This window comes from Neolamprologus multifasciatus, chromosome 7 (assembly GCF_963576455.1).
Source record: "Neolamprologus multifasciatus chromosome 7, fNeoMul1.2, whole genome shotgun sequence".
In the NCBI taxonomy this organism is placed as follows: Eukaryota; Metazoa; Chordata; class Actinopteri; order Cichliformes; family Cichlidae; genus Neolamprologus; species Neolamprologus multifasciatus.
The window spans coordinates 39,080,151-39,094,444 of record NC_140445.1 but is presented as its reverse complement, the minus strand read 5'-3'; positions in this window follow the sequence as shown (position 1 = coordinate 39,094,444).

The following is a 14,294-nucleotide window of genomic DNA, read 5'->3' as shown; positions in this document are numbered from 1 at the left end:
AATCACGCTGCTCCATTTTTATCCCAACTTCATATTTGGCACGTCCACACCGACTGTCATCCATCACGGCTCGCACTTCCTGATCACGTCTCCGGGGGAACGAGGTTCATCTCTCCCTCTTCCACCAACCAGAAAAAAAGGCAACCCCACCACGTCTCCAATCTCCCTCCGAGCAGCAGCAGCGATGCAGAGCGGGGGGAAAAAAATCAGCCGGCATGCTCTGCAACTTCTCTGCAAAATGAATACTTTTTAATTTGGCTGCCTGGGATGGCCCCGGGCCCCCGGACAATGTTGATGGATGATGTTTTAATGCTGCTGAATGTTATTTTTACTGAACAGGGAAAACTATAAATTTTTACTTCATTGGCAATGATTGTGCCCCATGCATAAAGAAGCACGGCGGCGGCAGCGCCCATGAATAATCGCCCCTCGCAGCAGATGTTACTCTGCAGAAACCAATTCCTCGGATAAGATTTGCACAAGATTAATTGTCTACAGCTGTTTCATGGCCCGCAGCAATCTTAATACATTTATGATAAGTTTAAAAGCTGAGCAGAGGCAGCGCAGCCTCCCGAGCGAGGCCGCTTTATTCTTACATCTGGATTCATATCCTCCGTCGGATTCATCATTAGCCTTTATGCTCGGCGACGGCGACGAGGCCGGCCATCATTACCGCGCCACGTGCAACACTGTCTCTTTCTTCTTCCTCCTATTTTCATCTCTCCCGCTTCTCAGTGACTGAATTATTCAGATATGTGCAAATGAGTTGTTTTCATTTTTCCCTGCCTGAAGTGGAAATTGAAAGTGACCCGGCGTGACCCCCATCTATTACTCAAGCTAAATTGCAGTGAATGTGCGGTGCGGCTCATTGTGGCACCGCTGTTCTTTGTTAAGCGGCGAGCTGTGACCCCGCACCGTTTGCAGCGGCAGCTCGTTACGACCCGCACGCTCCTCGCCGCTTTAGAGCGCCATTTAAATATTCTGCGCAGAACAAAGGCAATCATGTCGGGAGCGCGGGGCCGGGTCAGGGGCCGCTGCCGCAGGACACTAGTTTAAGGTGAGTTTGTGAGGAGACGCTTCAAAGTTCCCGACCCACCGGCAAACGCTCGGGAGGCCATTTAACCCTCCCTCTTGCTCATTGTGTGCTTTTCATCCTGCCTCAGATCATTTAACTCCGCGGAGCTGCTTTCTCTGTGCGGCACAGCGGCAACGGATCGTCCATTATTTATGACGTGAAGCAGCTCAGCGATTGAAAGAAGCAGAGGAGCTCAGGAACTAACTGTAAAATCAATATGCACACAAAATAAATGCTTTATAACACACGCTAATGTGGCTGTAATCACATCTAAGACCTTTCATATACATATTTAATATCCCGGCTGGTTTTTACTTTATTATTACATTTAAATACATGATCCACAGGAGGACGTTCAGCTGCTAGCTGACATGTTAACACTGCTCTCCTTACAAGTATGCTTCATAAACTACATGTTACGTGTTTTCTGATCAGTATAGAGGGACAACACCACAAATAACAAAAAAGCATTTCTTCATGAAAAACAAGAATTTGTTGAATTATACACACTCACACACATGCATATATAAAATTTAAATTTTATATATGTATATAAAATTTAGATTTCATTTTTAGGTGCCGCAATGCTTTTCCAGAGTTTCAATCACCAACTGGAGCTCAGATTTCTTGGACGAGTTGTTAGTATTTTGCTAGCCTAGCAGACAGCTAGCAGCTACAGCCGCCTGTGTGAAAGAGGCCACGCCCCTAACAATACAAACTTCCAGCCAATTTAAACAGGTGAGCTATGAACCCACCGTCCCCAGAATTCTGAAAGATTAAAACATTTTGTGCTTTGAGAATTGCTTTTGTATCCGACACCATGTAAAATCTTCAGATGATTTCCCAAAGTGAATTTAAACAAGTAGATAATAAGGTGTCATGCAGGGTGAAATTATCAACCAGTTTTCAAATCAGGCCGTAAACATGTTTATTTCTGCGTTATCTCTGACATGTTTTAGCCTGCAAATGTGTATTATTTGTAATTTTTTTTATTTTTTGCCTCCGTCATAGCCTGACGCAAACTGACGTCCATGACCGTGCGAAGCCAGTATTTCCGTCTTGCCCTCCTGACGTCCAGCCTTTCTGTGCTTCAGTGAGAGAAGCGCAGACCTGAGGTCTGAGAGCTGCGCGGAGCCCTGCAGCCTCCCAGATTTATTTCAGCCGAGCAGCCCGGGGCGGTGCCGCCGGCGTTACGATGACCCCATACATCACGCCTCGTGTGAGCACATATTAAGTGCTTTTCTCATCATCCCCCCCGCCCATTAAAAGTAAATAATCCGTTAAGGAGCGGTCCAATTCCTCATACGTGACAGGTATCTGTTTGTACAGAGCCAGGAAGGTGTGCGAGGAGAGTGAGGAGGAGGAGGAGCGATGGCGTGAGAGGACTCTGATTACCTCGCTATAGCTGCTAAAGTCAGATGTACGCCCGCTGTGTGACCCCGGCATTTAAATAAAGCTGCAAAGAATGGAAGCGTATGAGAAGTTAGATTCAGTGCCGCTGTGTGCACACAGGATAAAAAGGTAGACGCTCGGCGTTCACTTCATTAACGCACATTTCCTAATGAGCGCGAGCTCAGGGAAACCAATCAGTAATTAAGTCCCGCCATCACATGAGAATAAATTAAAATGCTTTCATGTTTTTGCATATTTATGATGCTGAATTCATTCTGCAGCTTCCATATAAATCATGCAAATTTATGAAGTGAACGTTTGGTTTTATTACAGCGAATTATGTCATGTTCGATATCTGAGGTGTCGCAGGAGGGAGGTAAAGGCCGCGCTCATGGTGCTTAGTCTAGATTATTTATGACCACTTCCTGTCAGCCTGCGTACAGCTGTGAATGTGTGTGTGTGTGATCAGGATATTGATGACACAGTCTCTTCATGTCCACTCTCACCGCGACGCTTCGATCACGTCGGGTTACAAACTGTATTTGTCTCCCTCATCAGCTCCATTAGAAACATCAGCAAGTCACATGTTCTGTTGTTTTACAAGGAAAGAGCATTTTCATTTTCTTATAGTCAAAACATTTCCTGGAATTTTAAAGTCCAAACCATAACCCAAATAAAGATGAATCGATCTGGAAAATAATACGAATTTATAGCTTTGAGTTGATTGATATTAATCTAAATCAGACTGAATCACTTCAGCTTAATTTAAAGGAAAACGTACGTGTTTGCTGGACATCGTTCTGTTTCTGTTTCAAATGCTTTTATTCATTTCTATTTTCCATGAAAATCAGTTGATAAAAAAGGTTTATCATCTTTGATTTCACTTTTTAAATCCATTTTTACTCCATCAGCTCATCATCAATCTCCTACTTTTTATTTACTTTAAGCAAAAATTTGTTTTTGAAAGCAAAAATGTTTCCTCCATCATAACAAATGTGTTGTTTTTGTTTTATAAGTCGCCAGTGTGTTCATTATGGTTTAAAGTTTGCATTATTAGGGACGTGGCCTCTTTGACTGACAGGTGGCTGTAGCTTCTAGCTGTCTGCTAGCTTCACCTGAACTGGACCTGTTGGAGCCGTTTGTATTTTTATTGACATCATCGGACCAATGATAAGGCTGCTATGAGGTTAACCATGGTTTTGGCAAGTGAAATTATAGGATTATTTAGATGTCATTTGACAGGTATTTAAATATTGTCACTCTCTCAGAGGCCTAGATGGCAGCAGCCAAAACACTGAAATTAAGGCTCCAACACCTAAAATATTAAAAAGAAGCCAACAGTTTCTACTCTTCCTTTCCTATTATTCGAATCCATGTCCACAAAAACAAATGAATATCTTAAATTCCTTAAGTATTAACAAAGTGTTCGGGAGGAAGTGTTTCCTGCCCCTTTATCTTCATTGTAAAATATTCTTTTGCATATTTGACGGTCTTGTTGGATGAAATACGGCGCCTCTTTGTGCAAAGCACCTCCTTGATAAGTAATATATGAAGCATTTAAACGATGCCATTTATTTGCCATTTGGTGTTATTAATATTCATGATCAATCATCAGCAATGAGGCACCAAAGAGCCACAGGTTCAGTGTTTTATGATGGTTATTAATGACGACCCCAGCGCTTACTTCTCCCTCTCACACAGCTCTGAGCTCTTAATATCAAAAGTATTAATTCCCACAGTATTCCATTATTAATATCCTGGATGGAGATAAAAAGCAATATTAATGTAAGGCCAACATAAAGACAGGGTCATTATTTAAGTCCTGTCATCGTTTGTCTTATTTAAATACCACCGTGATAAGGCTTTATTTTCATTTAAATAAAGACATTAATTTCTTTAACGCTGACTAATCAAAGCAATATTTTGTGGTTTAACTGAAAACCTTGTTAGATCGGTCGTAAATCTTTCTAGAAATTACCGGTTATGGATCACCCATAATTACGGTCATATTGCGTTTCTTAACTTGTGTTGTCAGTGCACAAAAATGGAGCCGAGCGCCGCTGTGAGTAAAGACCTGTAAAGACAATTCCCTCAAGTGTCAGGCTTAGCTTAAACTCGTCTGTCAGCTCACAAAGCTTTAGAGGAAATCGCAATATTTACCAACAGCATGTTCAGTAATATTTGGCTTACGTATTTAGATGCTGAGATTTTAGGCTGCACATCAATGATGATCGCAGAGAATATATGATATTTAATTTATGAACACATTGCAGTCGGTCTATGTAAAGCCCGTTACACCGCTGGCCTTTGCCTTTACTAGTCGAAGCTTTGTCCATGTTTCAGGAATCAGTGGGGCAGTTTGAGCTCCTGTTGGCAGAGGTGGAACCACACCTGAGGAGGCAGAGGAATCCCTTCAGAGCCCCTCTGACCCGTAGCAGCGGCTAGCCCTGAGGTCACACTGGATCATTTACTGATTCCATATCGTTGGTTATTCAGTACCAGTGGACACTTTGAGCTGTGATAGCACTTGTTCCCAAATGCAGTAGTCAGGTCTGTAAACTTGAGCTTGGTTTGAAAAAATAAATGCAACAAATATGTCCAGTGAAATGGGTTTTTCTCTGTATGTATTATTGTAGGGTCTACCTTACAATATAAAGCGTCTTGAGGTGACTGTTGTTGTGATTTGGCGCTTTATAAATAAAATTGAAATTGCACAGTCGGTGCAAAATAAAAATGTTTTTAATGCACAAAATATTCACACAGATTTTACATGACTGGTGTCTAAAGGGCTGAAGACTGTGCTAATGAGCGTGACTCGTCTGCGATGCGTCTCTACAATGGGGGGTTGCACTCAGCATATTCACATCACACTATTCCAGTGTTCTCTCATTTTTGCTATATAACTTTGCACTGTCCACTTGCTGTGACAAAAAAATTTCCCACATGTGGGACTAATAAAGGTTATTTTATCTTATCTTATATAGTAGTCTTGCTGTATTCCTGTATAACAGCCAGGTTGTCATTTTGCAGTTAAATTGCTGTCATGCAGTCGCTATGTCATTATTTATTTAGGCATTTATGAGTCACATCAGTGAGGTCCCAGCTGGTTGTAAGGGTGTGAATTTCTGTGCATTCAGACAGCAGCAGAGCTGTGCTTTTTGCAGATTACTCAGTTAATCGCCGTATTACCACAAACAGATTGCATTTAATTGCCAACCTGAGCACATTCAGTCACAGACTGATAGCAGACTGTGTCAATGCCTTCCTGGCACACTGCTGTCGTGTTTCAGTCAGCCTTGTTGTTGTACTGATGCTCAGGTATACAGCAGGTATACTAAATGCTGAAATGATGACAGTGGGTCACTTTCTAGTCACAAGTGTCAGAATTAATGATGGCTTTGAGGGTTTTTAACAGTAAGATAAGCACCTGACAGCAGCTGCTGTGAAGCTGAATGAAGGTGAAACGAGTGTTTGTTCCAGGTAGGACAGATGATGATACCTGTGGCTCTTGGAGGTTGGAGTAAACAGCGTTTCATGGCTGAGGACACGGAGCTGCAGCACTTGTTGATGGAGGGAGGTGGGGGATAAATCACTAGATTATTCTGGGGCCGTGCACTCGGAAAATGAGAAGAGGGCCTCAGCCAGCGCACACCCAGCTGCCTTCTGATCATCCTTTTAATAACGTGTAATATTGTGGCAGGAGATTTCTGCCAGGATGGAGTTGATTGATGGGCTCTCCGATGAGACATTACAAGTGCAAGGTAGATTGACCAAACATCTAAACATACAAATTATTAAAAAAGGAGGGGTTAGCCTCTGCACCCAGGGAGGAAAGTGAATAACCTCTAGTTAAGATGATCCCATTTTCCAAGTGCAATTTATAGTCTATTGACTGGAGAAACTGTCTTTTCAGATATGCGGAAATTGTCTTACATCGCAGATGAGATCTGCTGCTTGACACCGGATTTGGGGGCCAGGGCGACAGCAAATATCACATTAGCTGCCCGGGAGCCGGAGAGATGATATCAGACTGTGTTTCAGCTCTGGACAAACACAACCACATATCATCTCATCTCCCAAACAACCTCATCCGCCTCCCACTGGAGGAGCCCGAGCGCTCGTGTCCAAGCCAAACAATCTTCCCACCGCAACACAGGCAAACCCGAGAGAAAAATTCTCCTTTCTGTGAAACCTGGTATATTCCCATCATTTAAATCTGCTCCATGCAGCTGTATTAAACCATGTTCAACAACCCGAGGCCTTGCTCGTGTGTGTTTTAAACTATGACCACATTTGTTGCCAAATGCAATTGTAACCCATGTGAAATACAGGGCTGCAAAGTCCCTTTTTGTAATCTAAGGCTATAGCCTGTTATTGCCACAAGGGGGTGCTGTGATGCAGTCTTGTGTTTTGACAACCTTGCGTCTAGTGCGCAGGAAGTATTACCTGTCTCTTCCTGTGAGGTTTTCCCTCTGATGGCGGTCAAGTACGTGTCGGAAAAAGTATCTTGGTATGCAATACTGCAACCCGGTTAATGAGACCAGATTGTTTTATGTATAAATGCTAATAAGGTACTCTTTTATTAGGCCCCGAACTCTGACCACATAGAGAATAACGTCTGTCAAGTTATTTGTGTCTGGAAATCCCGGTGAGTCACGTGCTTTTGTTAGCTACCTGTTAAGTTAGATAATGTATTTTACTAGCCGATTCAGCTCAGAAACCTTTGAACAAAAACCAATCGGGAGCTATGAGAATCTGGCGTGTTGTTTTACTTCTCCTGTTGTTCTTTACAGTGTGTTATAAGTGTTGAATGCTTTGAGCTAAACGATGCCGATGCTAGATGCGATGCTAGCTGCTAATAGCTGTTAGCCACCCCACCGAAGCCATATTCCGATCGGGGAGGTATTCAAGTAGAAGCATTAGCTCTGTTTATATTAGAATGGTTATGTCTTAATAGATATGAGCATATTTCAAGTTTAATAGTATTTGCACTGAATTAAGTTACATTTGCTTGTAAGCCTTAAGGATGAATGTCATTTTCATTGCTATGACTGTTTACATTACTGTTTAAGCTGCTGATGTTCTTTGTTGTGATATTTTGATAAAATTGTTATACTGGTACAAACAAGTTACTGTAACTCTTGTAACTTGGTAAAGCTAAAGGGAATGCCATTTGTGATTAATACATTTGGAAAAGAAGTTAATGAGCTCATGTTAAGAACACAAAATGGGAAAGAAATTGATTGTTCTGCACTGTTTGTGTAGATTGGTTTTTTGAACTACTAGAAGAATTCTGGAGAACCACTGACGCCGAGAACAGCCCAAATGAGATCCTGGATGATCGTGAAATGGTGTGGCCAGCCATGCGATCGGATTGTGGGATTTGTCTGAGAAACTGATTCAAGCAACCCTGGATTTCAGATAAACTCTATGCACTACTTTTCCTACCCGGATAAGAGGGTTTGTACACTGACAATTCCCCTACAGTACACCTGTTTGGGTTTTCAACGACTTTAAAGGACAATTCAGACTGGACAATTCAAACTTCACAACGGGAACACTTTAATCTGTTTCATTCATTCCAAAGAGCTCTGATACAGTTCAGTATAAATCTTCCATTTAAATGTCTTTATTGTTTTGTTTTACATGTATTCACTTTTAAAATGCACTATTAGTGTGCGATTTGGGTTATTGTGTTGTATATGTGTATAAATGGTACTGAGGCAATAAAGGTCCCAGTTATTCACTTCCAAGCCAACTCCTTTTGTGAGTCTCCAAAACAAAACCTCCTTCTGAACCTAGTAAGATGTCTAGGGTCTCTATTTGAAGTGAGAGTGTACTGGTCCTGAGTAGAGGCGCTACACAAAACGTGGCGAGCCAGCCAGGAGGTTTAATTCCTTTTATTTTTGGAAGTTGAGCAACTGGTGCTTTCATGCCTTTTGGGTCAAATCATTACATTTGTCCATGACATTCTGGGTTGGAGCAATAAGACAACATGGATGTAATCCAAAGTGAAAGTGTCAAAGTACCTAACTCTGTCCTAGTAGGAGGGTTAACAGGTGATGAGGTTGACAATGAGGTTATTGATTACTTAGGGCAGTTTGGTTCTATTGGAAGAGTAATCAAAGTAACTAGCACAGAGGCACAGTTTAAAAACACAGCCATTGTGGAGTTCCAATCAGGTGAACCAGTCCAGTTCCTTAAGGATAGCTTGCCTTGCAAAAGACAAAGCCGTAACCCAAGTGTTGTCCATCATATCCAGCTTCTGTCTGCGCTGTATGCTGCAGACAGGGGTTCATGTTTAACCCATTCTTACCTAACTGAACTGAAAGGGCTTGCTAAACTGAGTGGTGCAGATTTTGAGAAGGTTTTGCTAGATGAGCTGGCCAGAATGAAGAAGTCCACTGAGAGTAACCCCACAGTTGGACCAAATGTAACAGTGCCTAATCAGAATCTACAGCTCACTAGTGACACAGACCAAGATGAACCAGCCATGGGTGGCTGTAGCTCAGGTGGTAGAGCAGGTCATCTACTGATCGGAAGGTTGGTGGTTCGATCCCTGGCTTCCCCAGTTTGCATGTCAAATATCCTTGGGCAAGATACTAACCCCAAATTGCTCTCCGATGCATCCATCGGAGTATGAATGTGTGTGTGAATGTTAGTTAGAAAAGCACTTAGAAAAATGTGCTTGTGCGAATGGGTGTGAATGGGTGAATGTACAAGTTGTGTACAGCGCTTTGAGTGCTCAGAAAGAGTAGAAAAGCGCTATATAAGAACCAGTCCATTTACCATTTACCATCATAGAGCATCAAAGTCCTGTTAGTGATTTAACCCACTTGCCTGAGCATGACTCTCACTCATCCTCTCCAAGTGTAGAAGTGACTGCCTTGCACAGAAAAACCACTATCTACTTACCACCTGAACAGCTCACTACACCTGAAGTACAGAGAGTAGTAGTTGAGCATGTCATTAAGAACAATGAAATGCCTTCTCAAGGTTATGCAAAGCTCAGGCCCTTCTCGGGGAAAACCCCTTGCTCTACTTTCGAAGCTGATTATGATACGTGGCGCAACAATGTTGAATTCCACCTCACAGATTGTATCTGACAAACATATGGTAAGGAAAATAGTTGAGAGCCTTCTTCCACCAGCTGCTAACATTGTAAAGCACCTTGGTCCTAACGCTTCTCCCCATGACTATCTCAGCCTTCTTGACTCAGCGTATGGTACTGTTGATGATGGGGATGAGCTTTTTGCCAAATTCCTGAGCACAAACCAGAACTCAGGTGAAAAGCCTTCTGCCTATTTACAGCGGTTGCAGATAACCCTGAGTAAAGTCATTAAAAGAGGTGGCATCACTACAAATGATTCAGATCGCCAACTGCTTAAACAGTTTTGTAGAGGTTGCTGGAACAACAGTTTGATCACAACCTTGCAGCTTGAGCAGAAGAAGGACAAGCCACCTTCATTTCCAGAGTTGCTCCTCATGCTACGTACTGAGGAGGACCGGCAAGCGGCAAAGTCCAGCCGAATGAAACAGCACTTAGGCATTTCTAAGCCTAAGGCACATTTGAACTCCCTTGAAGTAGGAGAGTATGTCACTGATGATACAGACGTATCAGCTGTTAATGATAGGCTAGTGCCTTTTGATGCACATAAGTTAGAAAGGAAACTTGCAAAGCTACAAGCCCAAGTGGCTTCACTAAAAGCATCAGCTATTGACAGTTCAAGCCAGAACCCTGACAAGCCAAATAAGAAAACCAAACCTAAGTTTAAGATTCTTCCTAAAGAGAAATCTGACCCAAGCGAGAGTAAGCTCACTAAGAAGCCACGCCCATGGTACTGCTTCAGGTGCGGCGAGGATGGTCATATTGCTCCCTCTTGCAGCAATGAACCAAACCCTGAACTAGTTGAAATGAAACGTAAGGAGTTCAACCAAAAGCTACAAGTCTGGGAGGAACAGAATATGTCAGCTTTAAACTGAAATCAGTTTCTGGGGAGGGACTACCAGGAACTGAAAGTAATCATGAACGTCCCAAACCGGAACCTCAGAGCAAAGCATCTTCTCTCTCTCGTGCAGCACGACCCCAGATTAGGTTACCCAAGGGACTTGTAGGACAGAAATGTACAGCAAATGTTACCGTGTCGGGAGTCAATTGCAGTTGTCTCCTTGACACTGGGTCTCAAGTGACCACAGTATCCGCTTCATTTTACAACACCAATCTTTCAGAACATCCCATTCAGCCTATCAGTGGCCTGGATGTTGAGGCTGCTAGTGGCCAAAATGTTCCTTACTTGGGATACATACCCATCAGCCTTAAATTTCCAAAAAGCTTTATTGAAACTGAGCCTGAGGTTTCTAGCCTTGCTTTAGTAGTACCTGACCTACGCTCTAACTGTGACCTGCCTGTGCTGATTGGGACAAATGCACTTGATGTTCTGTACGACGAATATTGTCAAGGTAAAGATCCCAATAATTTGTCGCCAGTCTATGGCTACAGGCAGATCCTCCGTACACTCAAGGTCAGGAGAGAGATAAACCTAGCCGGAAACGATGGCTTTGTAACTCTTAAGGGCAAGGTGCAACATGTAGTACCAGCTCAAGGGAGAGTCCTCCTTGAAGGCTGTGTCAGATCCAGCAGTGCTGGTGAATGTGCCATTGTAGAGCAGCCAACAACATCCACCTTACCAGGGGGAATTTTTGTGGAGTGCTGTGTTGTCACTTTGCCCAAGCAGCATCCTCATAGGTTACCTATATGGGTGAGAAATGAAACTGAGCATGACATAACACTGCCTTCTAGGTGTGTCATTGCAGAGCTCCATAGTCCTGCAAAGATATATGACGAATCACCCATTTCAACCAAAAATGATGACACTGTGAAATGTTGTAATGTTACTGCACAGCCAGTTGATGAACCTGCTCACCCAGATTTGACATTTGACTTTGGCAATTCTCCCCTCCCGCAGGAGTGGAAAGAGAGGGTTACCCAGCGTCTAAGTGCCTATGCTGATGTTTTTGCCCAGCATGATTTGGATCTTGGACATGTATCTAAAGTGAAACATCACATAAACTTAAAGGACGAAGCACCCTTTAAGCAAAAGTCCAGGCCAATCCACCCAAATGATTATGAAGCTGTGAGGAAACACTTACAAGCACTCCTTGATGCAGGAGTAATCCGTGAATCAGAGTCCCCTTATGCTTCACCGATTGTGGTGGTTAAAAAGAAGAATGGAGAGGTCCGTCTTTGTATTGATTATCGTAAGCTCAATGCGTTAACAATACGAGATGCGTACGCACTTCCAAACCTTGAAGAGGCTTTCTCAGCCCTTGCTGGGTCCAAATGGTTTTCAGTAATGGATCTCAAGTCTGGTTATTACCAGATTGAGATGGAGGAATGTGATAAGCCCAAGACAGCTTTTGTGTGCCCTTTGGGATTTTACGAGTTTAACCGTATGCCCCAGGGGATCACCAACGCTCCCAGCACCTTCCAGCGCTTAATGGAACGGTGTATGGGCAGCCTCAATCTGAAAGACGTTCTGGTGTTCATAGATGACATCATCGTGTTCTCCAGCACTTTGGAGGAACATGAAACCAGGCTTCTACGTGTCCTTCAGCAACTGAGAGAATATGGGTTGAAACTTTCTCCCAAAAAGTGCTCCTTTTTCCAAAGTTCAGTGCGATACCTAGGACACATCGTGTCTACCAAAGGTGTAGAGACCGATCCTGAGAAGGTCAGAGCTCTCAAAACCTGGCCAAGACCCCAGACGCTCAGTGACCTCAAGTCTTTCCTAGGCTTTGCAGGGTACTATCGACGGTTTGTGAAGGACTATTCAAAAATTGTCAAACCCCTGAATGATCTTACCAAAGGCTACCCACCATACAGGAAGGGCAGAAAGGTGACACCCGGTCCTAGTGGATACTTGAACCCTAAAGAGCCTCTTTCCAGCCGTTGGACCCCTGCTTGTCAGGAAGCTTTTGAGGTAATCATAGAGAAACTGACGTCAGCTCCAGTGCTTGGATATGCTAACCCAAAATTACCATACATCCTTCATACTGATGCGAGCACCTCTGGGCTAGGGGCAGCCTTGTATCAAGAACAGGATGGTGAAGTGAGGGTTATTGCCTACGCAAGTAGAGGACTTTCACCCAGTGAAAAGCGGTATCCAGCTCATAAACTGGAATTTCTTGCATTAAAGTGGTCCATTGTAGAGAAGTTCCAAGATTATCTCTACGGGAACACATTCATGGTTTTAACGGACAACAACCCATTGACCTATGTTTTGAAGTCAGCCAAGCTTGATGCTGCCAGCTATCGCTGGTTGGCCGCTCTCTCCACCTTCGACTTTAATATTAAGTATCGTGCTGGTAAGAGCAATCAAGATGCAGATGGCCTCTCTAGGCGGCCACATGATACTGTGGATGATGACTATGCTTCTCTTGAAGAAAAAGAGCGAATGAAACAATTCGCTTCCCATCATCTCTCTTCATCTCCCAACAGACAAGATGTGACAGCTGACACATTCAGTGTCTTGTGCCACCGTCATCTCTTAAGTGAATCTGACAATAGCTTACCTTCTATCACTTTGGTAGAGTCCCTTGCTCTACACACCGATGCGGTGCCAGACGTCTACGCAGATTATGGAACATTAGGTTGTTCTGTCATACCTACCTATAGTGAAGTAGAACTCCAACAACATCAGAGGTCTGACCCAATTATTGGGTATGTGGTCAACATGTTAGAAAATGGAGGTGAAGCAAATTCCAATCCTAACTCTGCATCCTTAGAGCTTAAACTAATGCTCAAAGAGTGGAAACGGTTGTAACTGAAAAATGGTCTCCTCTACAGAACCCGCAAATCAGGTGAAAATGTCACCTTTCAGCTTGTCGTCCCTGAGTCTTTAAGGTCCACCATTCTCACTTGCCTTCATGACGACATGGGACATATGGGTTTGGAAAGAACCCTCGACTTGGTTAGGTCAAGATTTTATTGGCCTAAAATGGCAACTGATGTAGAGAGAAAGATTATGTCTTGCGGACGTTGTGTTAGAAGGAAGACCCTTCCTGAAAGAGCAGCACCTCTTGTGAGTATTCAAACAACCCGTCCCATGGAACTGGTATGCATGGACTATTTATCCTTGGAGCCTGACAGTCACAACACCAAAGACATTCTGGTCATAACTGATCATTTCACCAAATATGCTGTTGCTATGCCAACAAAAGACCAAAAAGCTACAACAGTTGCGAAGTGTCTTTGGGAGCAGTTTCTGGTGCATTATGGTTTTCCTGAGCGCCTGCTTAGTGATCAGGGCAGGGATTTTGAATCCCAACTCATTAAAGAGCTCTGTGCCCTAGCTGGTATCACGAAGGTGCGCACCAGTCCTTATCATCCACGGGGAAACCCAGTTGAACGGTTCAACCGAACTCTTCTTGGCATGTTAGGAACTCTACGAGACAAAGAGAAAACTCATTGGCGCGATTATGTGAAACCACTAACTCACGCCTATAATTGCACCAAGAACGAGACCACCGGGTTTAGCCCATATGAGTTAATGTTTGGTCGCCAGCCGAGGCTTCCCGTGGATATTGCATTCTGCCTGCCAGTTAAAGATGGCTCTCCTACATCTCACTCTCAGTATGTGAGAGCTCTGAAGGCTCGCCTTCAAGAGAGCTATCAGATCGCTGCCAAAAACTCTCAAAAGGTTGCTGAACGGAATAAACGCCGTTTTGACAAAACTGTCAGGGAGTCAACTTTGGAGAAAGGTGATCAAGTGCTAGTGCGGAACCTGCGACTTCGGAATAAACACAAACTTGCAGATAAGTGGGAGTC